The sequence below is a fragment of the Rattus rattus genome, chromosome 10 (assembly GCF_011064425.1).
Source record: "Rattus rattus isolate New Zealand chromosome 10, Rrattus_CSIRO_v1, whole genome shotgun sequence".
NCBI lineage: Eukaryota > Metazoa > Chordata > Mammalia > Rodentia > Muridae > Rattus > Rattus rattus.
Window position 1 is genome coordinate 10,265,565 of NC_046163.1, and position 17,948 is coordinate 10,283,512.

A 17,948-nucleotide genomic window follows, 5' to 3' on the forward strand; every position below is an offset into this window, starting at 1 on the left:
GTGTGTGCCACACACAAACCATGAAGGTCTGAGAACAACTTACTTCCTGGAGTCAGTTCTCATTGGACACACGTAGAGGCAAAGTCTCGGTTATTCCTGTCACTGTTCCCACTCCAGTGTACCTGGCTGGTGAGCCCACTTGAGTCTCCTGTCTCTGCCTCCCATCACCCACAGAGTGTCCCACTCCAGGGATGGTGACATGTGACTGCTTAGGGACAGAAGAGAAATCATCAGGCTGGTATGGGAAGTGCTTTTTCCCACTGAGACATCTCCCTGGTCCGCCAGACAGTGATTTACGTGAGCTACAGACAGGACTCCACACAGAGTACGGGTGCATTGGGCAAAAGTTCTGGATGCACAGATTCTGTTGGAAACATTTTTCCTGTCTTTGTTAAGGTCACTTTTTATCTTCTTTTGAAGTAGTCCCACGAGTTGAACAAACCTAGGCCTCAGAAATGCTGAGGTATTCTACCACGAGCTCCAGATGCGGCCTGACATCCTACCCTATTTCTTCTTCTTGGTAGAAATACTCACAGAGATACTCATCTGCGAGGTTCACATGCAGATGCACTCTTCCAGGTATGCTCTTAGAATAAACTGTCCCCAGTCCTCTTACAAACATAACCATGTCTTCCGTGGGTAATTCAGTGACAGGTTTGCTCAGCCTCAGAAGTAAACCTGGGCTGGATAACTAAACGGCTTCTGACGGATGAACACATTACTAAGCAGAAGGGTATTTAGAATTTTAAGAGTCTGGAAGCCATGTGTAGTTATCCAAATGAATCAAGGTTTTCCACTGGAGTTCTAGACACCGGAGCAGGTACATGGAGAGACGAAGGAAAGACGGTGAGGCTCAGGGCTGTTAACGACATATTCGAGTTTCAGCAGAAGGGAAAGAAACATGCTATTTTTCATCCCGTGGCATCCGTCCCATACAAGGAGGCAGTTGTTTTGTGGAATGATAAATAGAAGGCTATTACATGCTTAATTAAAGAACCAATCCTTTCAGCTCTGAAGAAATATAATCCCCAACTGAGTAGAAATGCTGGCTTTGGAGAGGAGGCACACTGTTTTAGACAGTGGCTGTTCTTTGTTCTTGTCACTGTCATAGAGGACAGCATCAAAACATATCTATCCTTGAGTGCTGACTGCATCCTCAGACCATCGGCCTGTGGTATTAGCTCCTGAGGCAGCCTCTCCCACTGAAGGATAGCTATCACGTTTCTCCCCCATGGGGTCTAATGGAAGAGTCAGGTTGCACACATCCTGTCCAGAACCTGCTAGGGAAATAAAAGAGCGCAGCCTGGATTATGGATGTTATTTTAATGAATGTGGCGCCCTCTTCTGGTGGAAAGCCTAAATCAATAATGAAATCTTGTGGGCAGAACCAAGCTCAGCATCTTGTGCTCTCAGTTCCACTACCATAGGCCAAGGGGAGATCCCAGGCAGCACTCAATCCATCCAAATCCCCATCAAAGCTACGTGACAAAATGAGGGAATGAATATACAGAAACAAGGGAGAGAAAGGCAGAAATCTGGCACCAGAGTAGAGAGAAGGGAAGTAATAAGGGAATTCCCCAAGGGCTATCTTTAAAAAAGAAAATAGGACTTAAGATAGCTGTTCATCTTTAAATGACAAGTAATGGCCTTTTGATCACCAGTGTTCTTAAGAAGAATTCTTTCTGTTAAGAATGTCAATGGATGTACAGACTTAATGGAACAAACATCAGTTGAAAAAAAATAATTGAAGAACTTTGAAATGGGAAGTTAAGTTCACTGTGAGAAAGATGCCTTCTTTAACATTGTGAGTTTTCAGGAGATCAAACCTACAATTTAAAAAGGACTTTAGGGCTGGACAGACAAATGGCTCAGTGGTTTAAGAGCACATACTGCTCTTGCAGACGACCTGAGTTTGGTCCCTAACACCAGGTCAAATGGCTCAGAATCTCTTTTAATTCCCTAGAGAACTCAACGCTCCCTTCTGGCTTCTTTGGGCACAGCATTCATTTGCACATAACACCTCCTCACAGCAAACACACACACACACACACACACACACACACACACACACACACACACCTCAAACAATAAAATAATGTTCTGTCACATGTCTACAAGTCTTTTGGAGGGTTGACACTCTGAAGACACTTTTAGATGAAGACTTGATCCCCAACTATATAATTATTTGTCACTAAACAAAAGCTGTAGCCAAGCTTAAGGGTGGTGTCAAATATCTATACTTGAACAACAGCAATGCACACACCAATGTATCAGGGATATACATGTATGCTACTTCTTGAGTCAATTCTATAGGTTAAAGGCCAGAGATACTTAAAAAAATGGTTAAACTTTTAATAACAAAACCTTTTGATCAACAAAACAACCTTGACATTACAGACAGTGGAAACAGATTCTGTCTATTAACACTCCATTGATTGCTAAAGTATGCTCATTCTTGCGTGCGCCCAGTTGTTTCTGCATCACAAATCCTGTCAGTTGCTAGAGGCTGTGGCCAAGATTGAACATGTATTTATGAAAAGAAAGCCCAAGAAGTCTATACTATGCTGTCATGTGGGGCTGGAGGACATGTCATGTCCAAGCTGGAGGCACTGTTTGGGAAGGTTGTGGGACCATTAGGGAGTGGCATCTCACTGGGATCAGTGGGTCACTATTGGGTGGGGTGGCTTTTGAGGCTTTATAGTCAGCTCCTACTTCCTGCTCACTCCCTGCTTCCTACGTGTAGATGCAGTGTGACCAGCCAGTCTCCTGGACCTCCTGCCATGTCTTCTCCACCATGAAGGACTGATCCCCTCTTCAACTGTAAGCCAAAATAAACTATTCTCCTTGAAGTTGCTTCTGTCGGGGTATTTTATCACAGCCATAGAAAGTAAGACAGACATCACTCTTTTATGTGAAGAAATGTATTGTAACTGTCGGGGAGCTGGATGAAGGGGAAAAGATTTGGAAGTATTATATTCACATTGACAGGCATGTGTCTGTGACTAGACTTCACTCAAGCCACTCCATTCTTCCCCAACATAGGCATGTCGCTGGAATGGCACGTTCACACTCTCACTGTGACATCTGAACAGAAACTGTGCTAAGGTGTCTTAAATCCCCAGAAATCCACACCCACACTTCGTCCATTCCTGGTGGGGTAACTACTCTGCCAGCTTCCAGCAGATTAAGTCCTACCACCCAGGCCTGCCTTCAGCAAAATCCAACAGGCTTGACTAGCAACCTCCCTTATCTCTGTCCCTCAGCTATATGTCCCCATATTCCTTTGAAGAATGTAAACATAATAATATAAACATGAAATATGATATAATAAAGTAAAATATAAAAATAATAAAAACATTTTTCATCCATGTCTATATTATAGGTCATTCATTATATATGTTGTAACATGCATATTACAAGTTCTTTCAGTAAGGCTAATATATAATAAATGGTATATATTAAACAATTATTTATGCACAATATTAGATAAATATATTTCATATTTATACAACTCATAACTTTATATATTTGTATAATATATTTATATAAACATAATAGCTAAATAATATATTATACTTTTATCTAATACATGCTAGATGTTATAAAAATATATTACATATGTTATTTATAATGACTGTATCTGATTTTATGCTCCACGTGCACGCTGACTGGACTTAGCTATTGATTCTGTGGGTGTATGCAGTGAGTGTAAGACATTACAGTGACTTACTATTCACAGATATGCAAATGTTTATCCTCCGCAGTACCTGCCAGGCCTGGCCCTTCTACCACAATCTTCCTCCTCCTTTTCCTATCCCTATCCCATTCAGTTTAGTTTCTGGCTTATACTTCACAGTTCTCTTTTGCATAAATAACTAAGCACATATCTGCTTATATGGAGTCACCCTCCATCTTTAAACATTTTTAAACAAGTACCCAACTCTATTATTATATATTTGGTTTCCACTTAAAACCCCTATTAGGAATATGTGAGTTCACAGAGGTTGTCCTTACTCCCTTTTCTCAACTACCCAGGAATATACTGTGTAGACACAATATTCAGTCAGCCTGTCTTTCATGAACAGGCAATCATGCTAAATCTAAAATTGTACACTCATAAACAATCCACAAGTAACACAGTGGGATGGACAGGTGACTTGCTGGATAAAGAAACTTGACCGGTGGCCTGATTGACCTCAATTGGATACCCAGGACGTACATGTTAGAGGAGAGAACATTGACACTCATATCCCTGACCTGCACATGCATGCTGTGAGATGGGTGCCCCTCCACAAACACACTCCATACACAACGTAACACTAAAGGAGTTTTTAAATCCCTACAATGTGTAATACCCGCACAGATGTGTACTGCGTACTCGCATTGTCTGGGAGCTTTCTAGACACAAGGTAGGCAAACCGGAGGCAAGCACATGGGTGACTTTGTTGGGTAGCAGGAAATCCCAAGGAAGCGTACCCATGTGTACTGCTCCTGGCAGCAGAACAGGTCGGCTTCCCCATCATCTTGCTAACAGAGGGTGATGTGAAATCCTCTGGCTCTCACTAGTCAATGGGTGAGATATGGTACCCTCCCAACCCTTTATTCAAGAGGTCTAAAGTGAGGACTGGACTTGGCTACCACTCCCCTTCTCCAGGGGCATCCTACATCACTGTGATGCATTCTCTTTGTGCCCCTCTGTGCTATTTCAGTCTACTTAGGGGGTGTTTACTATTAATATTTGCTTGTTCGTTTGATCTCCATCTGTCTGTGTGCACAGGTGAATGTACGGAAGCCAGCACACAGCCTCGGGTGTAATTCCTCAGTAACACCGTATACCTTGTTCGAATACATGCCCTTTCGTTGGGCTACAGTTCACGAGTTAACTAGACTGGGTAGCCAGCAAACCCGACTGACAATCTGGCTTCCATAATGCTGGTGTTACAAATCACCACGCCTGTTTATTACCCGAGGGTCCTGAGGACACAAACTCTAGTCTTCCTGTTTTTGTGGCAAGCTCCTGTAAACTGAATCACCTTGACAGCCCCTGACTTCCAATTTCTAATGTTTCCCCATCATGTCCTTCATTAAGGGTTATGTTTTTTGCTTTGTGTACATCTTCAGGGAAAAGTCTCAGATTTTTACTTGAAATGTATCAGTTTACAGTGAGTCACTTTTTGAATCATTTAGACAGTCTTTCTCTATGCTAGCATTAAAGAAAAACTAATGTTTGTCTTTTTCTAGAGCTTGAGTGGTTTCTTTCTTATGCTTCTACCTCTAGTGTATTTAAGTTTTATTACTGACAGCAACTTGAAGCAACAGAATTCTTGATGTTGGGGGCTGCCGGGAAGATGAGAAAGCGCTGGATCCACAGCAGCAATGTAACAGGGCAGGCAGGGTAGGCGCTTATCTGTAATGCTCGCCCTGGGTGAGGGTGGAGGGGTCAGGACAGGTAAATAGATCCTCGTTTACTAGTCAGCCATGCTAGGCAGCTCTGTGAGCTCCACGTTCAGTGAGAGACCCTGTCTCAAAATAATGTTGAGCAATTAAGGAAGAGAGAGAAACATAAACATACACATGCATACAATACACACACACACACACACACACACACACACACACACACAAATGATTTCCTGAGGATTAAGCATCTTCTCTTACCCATTTATATGCACTAACTCCTGCAGTTGGTATTTCTATTTGGGGGAATACTGAATCGGAGATCTATGTAGTCTAAGTAGACTCCCCTCTTTCCCGCATCTTCTTTCTTCTGCTCCATACCGGTCTCTGACTTCCTCTCTCACTCTGCAGATGGGAAGCTAGAACCCAAATAACAAGCCTAATTGGGTTAGGGGCCACAGCGGGATGGCTCTTTGACAGTCCATTCTTTATTGGAGGGTGTGTTCTCATATCCACATACCGGCTTCATTGTGAAGGACAGACACCAGCGACCATGATGAATCCATTCATATGACTCGCTTCCCCATTCTTAGCACCATCTGAGTCTGTTAGAAATGTTAACCAGGGGTTTAATTTCTCTACAGAGGGCTTTAAATTAATTAGGGGTTCACATGCTAACAAAGAGCCTGATACATCCATAAATCAATCTGGTGTCTGAGGGTTGCTCAGAGAGGATGTCTATTCATGGAGACCTCATGTCCAGCATCCCTGTTGGGCTCCCAACAAAAGGGTGCAGGTGTGGAATAGGCCACTGTGACCAGGAAGCACCAATAATTGTCCTGCATCACTTAAGCCACAGCAGGTAATCAGCCAAATCAAAGTCCTGGGTGCCCAGCCAGTCAAATCCAAGTCACCATGAAGACCGCAGTGTATCATTTTAGCCCCGATCAGTGAAGAGCCCTAACACTGTGATTTGTTTCATACCAAGCCTCAGAATTACGAGGACACTGATCAAAACGATTCCCTTTTGTTAGGGACAGAAAGTAACAGATGGAACCACGTTTTAATGTGCTGAACGGGAATGGAATAGAATAACCTATGAAATTGCCGATGGCTTTTACTGAATACACTTGCATTCATGTTTGCACACACATGGGCTGCGCTGTTTGGAAAGGCTGCTATTCAAGGCCCTTTCACTGAACACAGCACTTGGACTTTTGACTCCACTCTAGAACAGCAGAACAATGACTCCCGAGTTTTAAACATTTCCACGTGGCAGCCGTTTTGTTTCCCCTGAATCCTTTTGTAGTAAAACACCTGAGGAACAAAGGAACTATGGATTTGCCTTTAAATGGTTTTGTATTTTATCACATCTAAATGTGTGTAAAACAACCATGAATGAATATATATGCTTCAACCAAGTCCTTTAAAGCATTTAAATCGTGCCTACCTTAAATGTGAGGCTGGGTCTCTTTACAATGGCTCTCTCCCCAGTAAAAATCTCTTTGTTCATTGACTCTTTTAAAACTCAACCCTGTACCCCTAAATTGGGGTTCTGAAATCTACATGCTACATATAATTACACATAAGCCCTGTAAAAGCAGTGTTGCCTAATTAGTTCCTTGAGAGGAAAATGAGGTACCACAGCACCCCAGAAGCAATCTATCACAGGAACAGTTAAGAAATCCATAAGTTTAAAATAAGGCAAGAAAATGTGCTGGTACAAACACAGCTCCTCAAAATTTATGACGTTTTCAACTAAACAATTCAGGGAACGGATGATTTTGGCTTGGAAATAAGCAGAAGGAACACGGTGAGAATTTGAATAACACAGACTTTTTCCCCCTTACATGTGACATAAAAGGCTCCCCCCCCAGTCGGCACTATGCACCCCCACAGACAATACCGTTTTGTTGGGCTCACAGTGATTCAGGCCCTGCAGGGTTCACTGCCATGGCAAAGCAAGCAAAGGGAATGAGGGAAATAATTGCCAGGGAACAGGGGACCGAGTCATACCCATGATCCTGGGAGCAACTGAATCAAGATGAATTTGGGAGGGGCCGTCAGAACCCCATGCCCAGGCCACTCATTTGTGGCATTCCCCAGCCTCACTTCACACAGGTACTCTCAGAATGTGTGCCTGCACCAGTGCCAGCCATGCTGAACACAAAACAGAGACACCCCTTTCCCCTGTGTCGCCCCATCCCTACAGAGCTGTCTTCTTTTCCAGTCTGCACCCACACAATGAGTCTATAAGAGAGCGGTTGATCTTTGAAGTCTCTACTTGGCCATTTCATCATCTGTAGTTGACATTTCCTTACTTGGGAGAGGTAGTACAAGGCATCCCCAGTACAAACATGAGAAGGTATCAAAAAAAGAGAATCACCATGTGGGCTGGGGAAGATGGCTCGTTGGCTATGACCACACTCGGCTCTTTCAGAGGACCTAAGTTTGGTTCCCAGCATCCACCTTAGGCAGCACAACTGCCTATACGTACAGTTGTGAAACCTTCCCTTGGCCTCTACAGGTATCCACACTTATCTGCACACACCCACAGAGACCACACATATACAGACACAGGCACAGACAGACAGACAGGCAGACAGATAGACAAACAGACACACACACACAGGAGTAAAATAAATGTATTCTCAACAGGCTTGCGAGCTGCCCCAATGGTGCTTATATTTCTAGCCTGACGATATGAGTCTCCCACAAGCTGTCCACTGATTCTACAAGAGCATCATGGCCCATGTGTACCCTCACACCCACATACATACTAAAATCAATCAATCAACCAATCAATCAATCTTTAAGTAGTTGGGTGTAGTGTGGAGGTGCATTCTTATAATCCCAGTGCTGACAAGGCAGAGGTCAGCCAACCCCTGGGCCTTCTAGGCCAGCCAATCTAGATTAGCCTGCTTGGTAAGCTCTGGGACAGTAAGAGAACCTATTTTTTAAAAAAATAGTGGAAAATGCCTCAGGAATGAAAGCTGAGATTTTCCTCTGGGCTATATATACAAAGGTACACACATACATACATACATACATACACACCCCACACACACACATATAGAGGGGAGGCAGCAGTGGGAGGGGAGATGGGACGTGTGTCTTAGTCAGGGTTTCTATTCCTGCCCAAACATCATGATTAAGAAGCAAGTTGGGGAGGAAAGGGTTTATTCAGCTTACACTTACACTTCGCTGTTTCATCACCAAAGGAAGTCAGGACTGGAACTCAAGCAGGTCAGGAAGCAGGAGCTGACGCAGAGGCCATGGAGGGATGTTTCCTACTGGCCTGCTTCTTCTGGCTTGCTCAGCTTGCTTTCTTATAGAAGCCAAGACCACGAGCCCAGGGACGGCACCACCCACAATGGGCTGGGTTCTTCCAGCTTGATCACCAGTTGAGAAAATGCCTTACAGCTGGGTCTCATGGAGGCATTTCCACAACTGAGGCTCCTTTTCTATGATAACTCCAGCTTGTGTCAAGTTGGCACACAAAACCAGCCGGTACAACTTGTCTCTCCCCATTGGCAGTGGAGACCTCCTGTCCAGCCCATACAGTGTTTGGTGGGATACAGAAGAGGAGTCTAGTGGGGAGATGGGATTTTGACAGTACTTGTGGGTTGTGAGGCTCCCCATCATTCACGTCAGAGGCCACAGAGGCCACAATAACAAAACATTCCTTCCTTCCCATCCAGGGTGGGCCAGAGGGGGCCATCTTGAGAGGCAAACGTCCAGTCCTTGTCCAGCAGTCATGAGAACCTCTCCTCTATAGCATAAAAGCTGCTTAGGAATCTGAGCTGGCTCTCTAGACTGATGAGCCAGTCAGCAGACACCAGGAAAGCAAAATGCTGAAACTGGGGTCTCCTTAGATCATACACAAACATCCCAGTGTCCAAAGAACAAATGAATCTCTCATCACGCAGCTACCATCACCTGGAAGTGAGTGAGGAAATGTAGTTGGCAATGACTAAAAGAAATGAGATGTTAGAGTTGCCATGGAGAGGGACTGAAGGCGGTCACGACTCAAATGCTCCCATGAATGGTTATGGTCACAGTTCAACCAAATCCTAAATTCCTTTGCATGAGGAAAGGGAAGCCTTAGCACAGAAATAAAGATATAACTAGGAACAAAGTGGAAACCAATGGTGGGAAATTCACTTCCTGAAACACAAAGGCCAAGAAGTGGGTGATGAGCAGAACAGCGGGGCGTGGAAAGAAGGGGTGGATGGGAAGGTAGAGTGACCTGGAGAGACGGCTCAGCAGCAAGGAGCGTCTGCTGCTCTTCCAGAAGAATTCAGTCCACTCCCGGAACCTACTCGTGCCTCCCAACCACCTGTGACTCCTATCCATGGGCTGTAAATCCATCTTCTGGCTCCTTCAGGCCTCCACATGCATGCTGTACACAGACACACAGGCATGCAGACAGATGAGTAGACAAACAAGTGGAAAATAAAAATAAAAGACACTTAAGGAAAAAGTAGACAGTGTGAATATTAAGACGCACAGAAGAAGAACTGGATCTGACCAGTGGTGACAAAGTGGATGAACGGGATGATGTGGGTTTCGGTAAAACAAGCTAGACACCGAGAGGAAACTCTCACTTACATGTGGCATCTACAGGAAGCTGAAAACAGGGGGTGTAGAATGGCAGGTTCCTGGAGTTGGAAAGGTGAGGTAGGAGAAGAGAACGATACAGTCCTGCAGTTGGAGTGGCTCAATAAAGCCGGACCTCTGACTGAGGCATGAGGACCGTTTTTCATAATACTTCATCGAGGGTAGGAATTCTGCCAACGGACTTTGTTTCTCTTACCAAACACACACAAAGAGTAAACTAGGAAGGCAAACATGGCTCTGGCAGGCCTTGCCCCTCCCCAATTCCCTCTGCCATGCTAAAGTGTCAGATCACATTCCTAAAGGCAGCCCCCAAGGTCTATTTGCTTACTTGGCCACTTCCTCCTTCTGAGGCTGACCACCAAGATAGAAATGGGGACCACCAAGGTCCAGCTACCAAAGTATTGAAGGTTAGCAATCAAAAGTTCCCCTTTGACTGCTCTAATCTATAGACTCAGTCAAAACAAAGCCACTCATGCTAACACTAAACCCCTAAAGCCCTGAAGGGTTTCCCTTTTTCCCTTTAAACTGCCATTTGCCTGTGGGCCATGTCTGTCTCTCTAGCCAGAAGTAGTCTTTTCTTGCTCCCAGGCAAGTATCCCTTCCCCCTCTCCCTTGTTCCGGTTCCCTTCTCCCTCATCCTCTGTCTCCTGTCTCTGTCTCATTTCCTGTCCATTTGTCCTGGGGCAAATCTCCTTTGTGCTGAAAACCTGGTCTTGATGTGTCTTGCACTGATCCATGTACGTCCTTTCAAAATGGAAAGTGGGCGAGTGGTGGATGGATAGGATATAAAATGACTGTGTTCATGTAGGAAATTACCAAAGAATATATGCTAAAATGTAATAAATTACAGGCCATAGATGTTAATTTGCTTGGCTATTGTAATCACAATATATACTACAACATCAAGCAGTGTACAGTAAGCACAACAAAATGTCACATGATAGTGGGGAATAATAATGCTTACCTGTCATCCAGCACCTGGGGAGTAAAGACAGAAACAGGAGTTCAAGGCTGGCCCTCACTACATAGAGAGGTCTGTACTAGCCTGGACTATATGATCCTGAGAAAGAAATGAGGGAAGGGAAGAAAAGAGGGGAAGGGAGGGAAAGAGGAAAGAAGGAAGGAAGGAAGGAAGGAAGGAAGGAAGGAAGGAAGGAAGAAAGGAAGGAAGGACAATGCTTATTTACAGAGTGAATCCTAGAACAGCAGTAAGAAAGAAGAGCTTGAATTAATACAGTAAGCCTTAGTGTTTTCAAAATAGTTTGACAATTGAAGCAAAAATAATAACACTGTGTGACATGTTTCTAAAAGTACATGGAGAAAAATCAAGACATTTACATTATAAATGGGGGAGGGGACAGGCAGAAGAATAAAATTTCTCCAGTCAGTCAATGAGCTATGTTGTGGATTTGGTCTAATGTTTGTATTGTGTTAATTGGGTTCCCAAAATTGCAAGAGAATCCACATGTAAGACACTGAAGGTCTCTGCCCCCCAGTTACTTCTGATTGGTAAATAAAGTTGCCAGCGGTGGCCAATGGCTGGGCAGGGAGACAGAGGCAGGACTTTACTGGGAGAGGAAGGATTTTAGAACTGCTATGCCAGGAAAGGAGTAAGGACTAGGTCTGAGAGGTGCAGAAGAGAGAGCATACCAATCTGTAAAAGCTGAGAAAGAGCGGCCCCACGTCCCCCTCCTCCCCGACTGAGTCTAGGGTAGCAAAGATAGAATAGAGATTTTAGTAAGTAATAACTCAGGAATAGGGCAGGGCCAAGGGGAGGTATTAGCCAAGTGTAGGTTTGGGAGTGGCACAGCCATTGAGCTGTTTAAAGCAAGCATATTAAAATATAAGGCGGTGTGTGTGTGTGTGTGTGTGTGTGTGTGTGTGTGTGTGTGTGTCTGTCTTTGTTTCAGGAACCCAGAACATTGGAGTGGGTAGCAAGGAACAGGATTTGATCCGTCAATTTGAGCAGCATTAATTGGCAACTGCAACAGAGCTATATCTGTGAGATTATAACTTGAGAAGACACTAAAAAAGACATCCAGACAGAGACACTCAAAGAAGGATATAAATAAATCACAAGCGATCCTAAAAGCTGTTTCAACACCCACAGGATAGAAGCAGGGGGAGATGATGAAACGTAAGATGGGAGAGCGAAAACAACAACAAAGGACACACAAGCTATGAGACATCAGTAGCTCGGCTGACAGCAAATGACCTCTAAACACCAATTAAAAACTCAGAGTTCGGCCAGAGAAATGGCTCAGTGGTTTAGCAAACACTTGTTGCTTTGGCTGAAGACCCAGGCTTGCATTGCGGCATCCACACTGGGTAGCATACAACTGCCTGTACCTCCAGTTCCAGGGAATCCAACACCCTCATCCTCCCAGAGAAGACTCCTACACATACACGCAGAGACACAAACACGCATACATAGATAAAACTAAAATCTGATCCATAGAGTGGATTTGAGAAAATGATCCAGCTGTGTGCTGCTCATAGAAAACTCACTCTAAGTGTGAACAGAACGGGTGGGTTAAAAGTAGAAATATGAGGAGAGGATTATCATTGCCACCTTGACCCAAGGGGAAGTTGGAGGTCATCCATTAACCCCTAATATAGAGACTTAGAGGAGCAAAAACGCAGAGACAGAGAAAAACATCACAGCTGCCTCCGAGACTCGCTTAATTCATTAATACGATCATCTACACTTGTGCCTATTTTCCTTCCTTCTTTCCCCTATTCATTCCTTTGCTGCTGGACACGTAACAGCTGCTGTGTACTGAAGTACACAGGGGTGTGCTTGCTAAAGGAAATAATGAAGGGAAGGCAGCCAGGAATTATGGCTGCAGTGTCATTTGCATGCATTCCAGTCTTTGGTGAAAAGGGGAATTTTCCAATCAAATTGCTAATTATCTCTAAAAGGGTGGTTTCCTTAATGTACCAATAATTTTATAGAAAATTAAGCGTGCTGAGGATGCCGTATGTATAAACTGAATTTGTGATTACAGTTGCTACAGATAACCTGTCAGCGAATTCATTACTTTCACATAAGAATTTTGAATTAATATACATATATAACCACCTACATATACATCTGTATTATATATATATATATGGATGAATATGTACACTCACATTCACACACACACACACACACACACACACACACTATTGTGTTGCCAGTATACACTTAGATAAAATGAAACATAACCACACTTAGATAAAAATGAAACATAACCTTGGCGCGTGCTCTCTCTCTCTCTCTCTCTCTCTCTCTCTCTCTCTCTCTCTCTCTCTCTCTCTCTCTGCCTGTTGTAGCAATTTCCTCCCAGATTGAAAGATTCCATCTCCCAGGAAATTTTCTTAAGACATAAACAACAAAAATAGCTTCAGGAAGTTCCTGAAACTGATCAGATTCACTAGGCCCTTCCTCCAACAGTAAACAATAAAGATGCTGAAAGCTGTTTTCAGACAAGCCAGAGTGCAAATAAAAGGCTCAGAGATCAGCCCAAAGTCCCTGGACAGAGCTTAGGCCAACTGACTCACCTAGAACAGATGTTCTCCATCCTGTAAGCTCTGCAGTGTGTTCTACACTCCCAGTCTTTGTGTGCTGTCAGCTCTGCTAAGCTAAGATTTGGATACACAGGGTTACCTATGGTAACACCTCACCCATATTCCTGCAATTCATCCCATAAAGAACTTTGGTTATACCCATTCCTTGGAATGTGAGTACTCTATCTGGTGTGTGTGTGTGTTTGTGTGTGTGTGTGTGTGTGTGTGTGTGTGTGTGTGTGTGTGGTACTCTGTTGTGTCTCCCTGGAAAAATGTGTGATACAACAGTGCTCCTTAAAATCAATGAAACTAGCATTAACTCTGATTGAAATGGTCTGAAGACAGTTACTCTAGATTTGAACTTGATATCTCATTTAGGACTGTAAGCTCCATTTGCACACTATCGAGCAACAAAGGGCAGGGCTGGCAAATGTGATGTTGTAGTGCAAATCAAATGAATTTTTATCTAATTGAAAACAATGGTTTTGGCAGGGACCTTTCCTTCCAGAGGTGGGGAGGCCAATTCCTGCTGCTCCCTGCTGTGTCTGGCTTCTGCATATCAAGCCCCAGTTTGTTCCCTTATCTTTAGAAAAAGATAAGGGAATTAAAGTTCCAAGCGTCTGCAAAAAGAATTAGGATATGAAGGCGACTCCAGGGAATGATCAAACCATGCCTGAGATGCCCAGGGACAGGAGAGCTAAGGAACAGCCCCTTGATGCTGCCATGACTTTCCACGCTCGGGTCTAGTGGCATGGCATCCAGAGACTGTGCGGACCGAGCTACAAAGAACTGAGCCAGGGTCTCACAGTGACATGTGCCCAAACCCACACGGGTCCACAGAGCTATGAAGGTCAGAAGGTGAACTCAAAAGAGGACCATGTGGCCCACATTTAGTGTGGTTAGCAGGCAGTCTTAAAAAAAGAAATGTCAACACTTTCTTTAGGATTCAGGATTAAAACAAAACTTAGAGCCAATGCTAAAATATAGAAAGAAAACCCTGATACTGAACACAGGTGTCACTCCTGTCCCCAATCATCTAAATACTCAATGCTATTCCTAGTAAGCCCTGGGGCATTTCTTCAGAAAACTGGCCAGCCGACTCCACTGCTGTGTGGGAAACAGAGGGACTTGGGATGTGACGAAGTCAAGGAAACAACAAAGTCAGGGGACCCACATGGCCTGGTGTTCAGTCTTACTAGGCAGTCACTGCTGTCAAACAGCCCAGTGTTTTTAAGGGAGAAAGAAATAGATCCAAAGGACAACACTCAAAGTCAGGGCTAGAGAGATGGCTCAGCTGTTTTTGCAGAGGAACTGGTGGCTCATAACCACCTGTAACTCAGTGCCAAGAAGACACACACACACACACACACAAACACATTTTTAAAGTAATTTAAAATGCCAAAGTTAGGTATAGATTTGTATGTATAGAGGAAAATGGTTTCAGCTTTGGTATGGAAATTCAAAAGATCATTTTTAATTGTCACATTGTGAATATTGACACGATTTATGTCAACCTGTCACACTCACAACAGACAATATTTAAGCACCTGTGGATCACTGACCTAAGCACATCGTTTTCCATGCAGAGGAAAAGACGATAATGTTTATAAACATAAAATAGGAAAAGTTCTTCAAGTATAGAAACTACTGACGTTAGATAAAAACAATCCAATATTGAAATGTTTCCAGTCATCCAAAGGTACCATTCTTTAAAGGGAGTCAAATGAATGAGTCAAGGGAAACTGGCAACACGTATTGTGTTGAGATATGGGCTAAAAAAAAAATCAATATATACAACTGGACGAAGAGGAAAAGCAGCGTCACTCCTTCAAATAGGCAAACCAATCTACCAGATGTATAAGTGTGTATCAAGTGAATTATAAGCAGGCAACATCTTTATCATAAAGGAAAGGAGAGGCAAATCACAGAGAGCTGCTATCGCATAAACTACAACAGCGACAATGACAGCCGTCTTCAACGCTGGCAAGAGATCAGTCACCAGAACTTTCCATAACTACATTTATTATTGACACTTTGTATGCTGCAGTGCATGTTTGGAAGTCAGAGGACAAGTTGGGGGAGTCCATGATCTCCTTATACAATGTGGGCTCTGGGGATAAACTCAGGTTGTCACAATGGTGGTAAGCACCTTCATCCGCTGAGCCCTTTTGAGATTGCCACCTTCGCTTTTGACACAGAGACTCTTAATGAATTTGGTCAAGTGGGCTAGAATGGCTTGTCACTGTACCTCAACAATCCTCCTGTCTCCACCTCCTCAGTGTTTCAATTACTGGCATGAAGAAGCACACTCAGGGTTTTATATGGGTTTTGAGGATCAAACCCATGTCTTTCATGGCAAGCAATGTAATAAATGAGTTATATTTCTCTAACCCCCTAATATTCCTTATAAATGTTTATGGAGTCTTCATTTACAACTGGGGAAAGTGGTACAGTTTAAGCATTTCCATACTATGCTATTATCTTTCTTTTACTCCTTTCCTTTCCCCACCACCCCACCCCTTGCTTGTACCCCACTCTGACTGGCTCCCTCCCTGTCTTCCTGTGATCATACTTCCTTCTACTGTCTTAGCACATGGTTTCATTTCCCTGCCCTATCAGCTCTCTTCTTTCCCCCACCATCATCTCCTTTCCAGTTTCATAACATGCATACAGTTACACACAGACAAAGATACACACACACACACACACACACACACACACACCCCTTTAAACTTAGGTTCTGAATTTAAAATAAAATGGAATTTATCTATGTATCCGGATTATAATGATTTCCAGTAGTATCAGCTTTCCTACAAATGTCATGATTTCCTTTTTCACCACCTTACCAACAGGTTGGAGTTCACATTCCATGTGTGTGTATGGTTCACACTGCACACATGGGTTCAATGGGTTCATTCCTGCTATTCACAGGTAAACTTTTGCCATGAAATGTAGAGTCCTACACTGGACTGTAGATCACAGATGGGTCATGGTGCTATCTTAGTAAAGTCTGGGATTTAATTTACAGTAAACCAACAACACTGATCTCTCTGTTAAACTAACAGCATTGATCTCTCTGCTAGGGTGACTGCACCACAGCCATACAAGGCGTTGATATTAGGGGGAGGTGGATGAAGGGCTTCAGATGTACTGTTTGTGTAGATCTAATGATATCACAAAATAAAGAGTTTAGTACAAATGAAACCATCTTGAACAAAGAGGATGCTCATGTGGTTAATGCTTGCTATGCAGCTGTGAGGACCCACATGGGAGTTCTATCCCAGAATCCATCTAAAAGCCTAAACATGGTGGGATGTGTTTATAATCCCAATGTCTGGGAGGTGGTGTCAAGCAGATCTCTGGAGTTTGCTGATTGGCCAGCACAGCCTACTTGGTGAGCTCCTGGCCAGTGAGCGACCCTATTTCAAAACACAAGTGTAAAGTTACCTGAGGAATGACCAGGCTTCTGCTCTGCCTCCAGAGCTGTCTACACTGTAGTGAGCTGTCCAGTTACAGAAGGCATGGCTTACCACTCAGACTTTTATGTTTCTCCAACTTGCTTGCATAGACCTTGCAAAGATACTTCTGTGTGGCTGCCTCAAATTGTTTGAGCATTTGACTCCTAGCATAGCGGTGTAATTTGCCTTCCCAAAACTAGGTCAGCACCTTTCTGGTTCCCTGTGCACTTCAGATAGATTCAGCATCTAGCCTGTAGCCCCAGCTCTTACACTCTCCATCAAGAGAAGCAAGGGACCAATGACTCTAACAAACTTCTTCCTCTTCTTGGTGGATGAGCTTAGCTCTCATGGAACCAAATAGAAGCAGGTTTGGTGGGCTGCAAACAAACACCCTACTACGTTTCCATAGAGAATAGAATCTTCTGCTGAAGATTCACACACCTGCTACTGTCTTGCCAGAAGGAGGGCACAGTAAGAACGCTGTGCTAGCTTTCCTCAGAGGTCACAACAGCACTTAATTCTCACACACAGGCTCCCTGGGTACCCAGACAGTCACCTTGGATGTTACAGTGACACCCCAGCGGATACTCAGGTGGAGAAAATGGTCTATAAAATGACGGTTAGGTGGACCAAAAATTACATATTGATTTTTTGGGGGAAAGGGGTGAAACCATTCAGAAACACAAGGAAGCATCAGTTTTCCTAAGAAGTCAAGCTAGAAAGGACAGGGTGAATACAGGACACAGGAGGGAGAGAATAAAGGGCAATTATGAAACACCCAGGGGTTCTTTCTGTAATGCATTTCGTTTACCTTTGAATCACAGAAAGGGTTGAGTTATATTCAACTTTACTTATGTAAAAACATCTAAATTTCTACATTTACAGACTTGGCCTGACTATCCAATCCAGATTGTCAGAGTG

At 43.6% G+C, this 17,948-nt stretch overlaps 1 protein-coding gene across 1 annotated transcript in view; it reads right to left on the reverse strand.

Moving 5' to 3' along the window:
- Nckap5 (NCK associated protein 5) overlaps positions 1-17,948 on the reverse strand; it is a 555,868-nt gene that overhangs the window by 493,838 nt on the left and 44,082 nt on the right. The gene's annotated exons all lie outside the window — the stretch shown is intronic.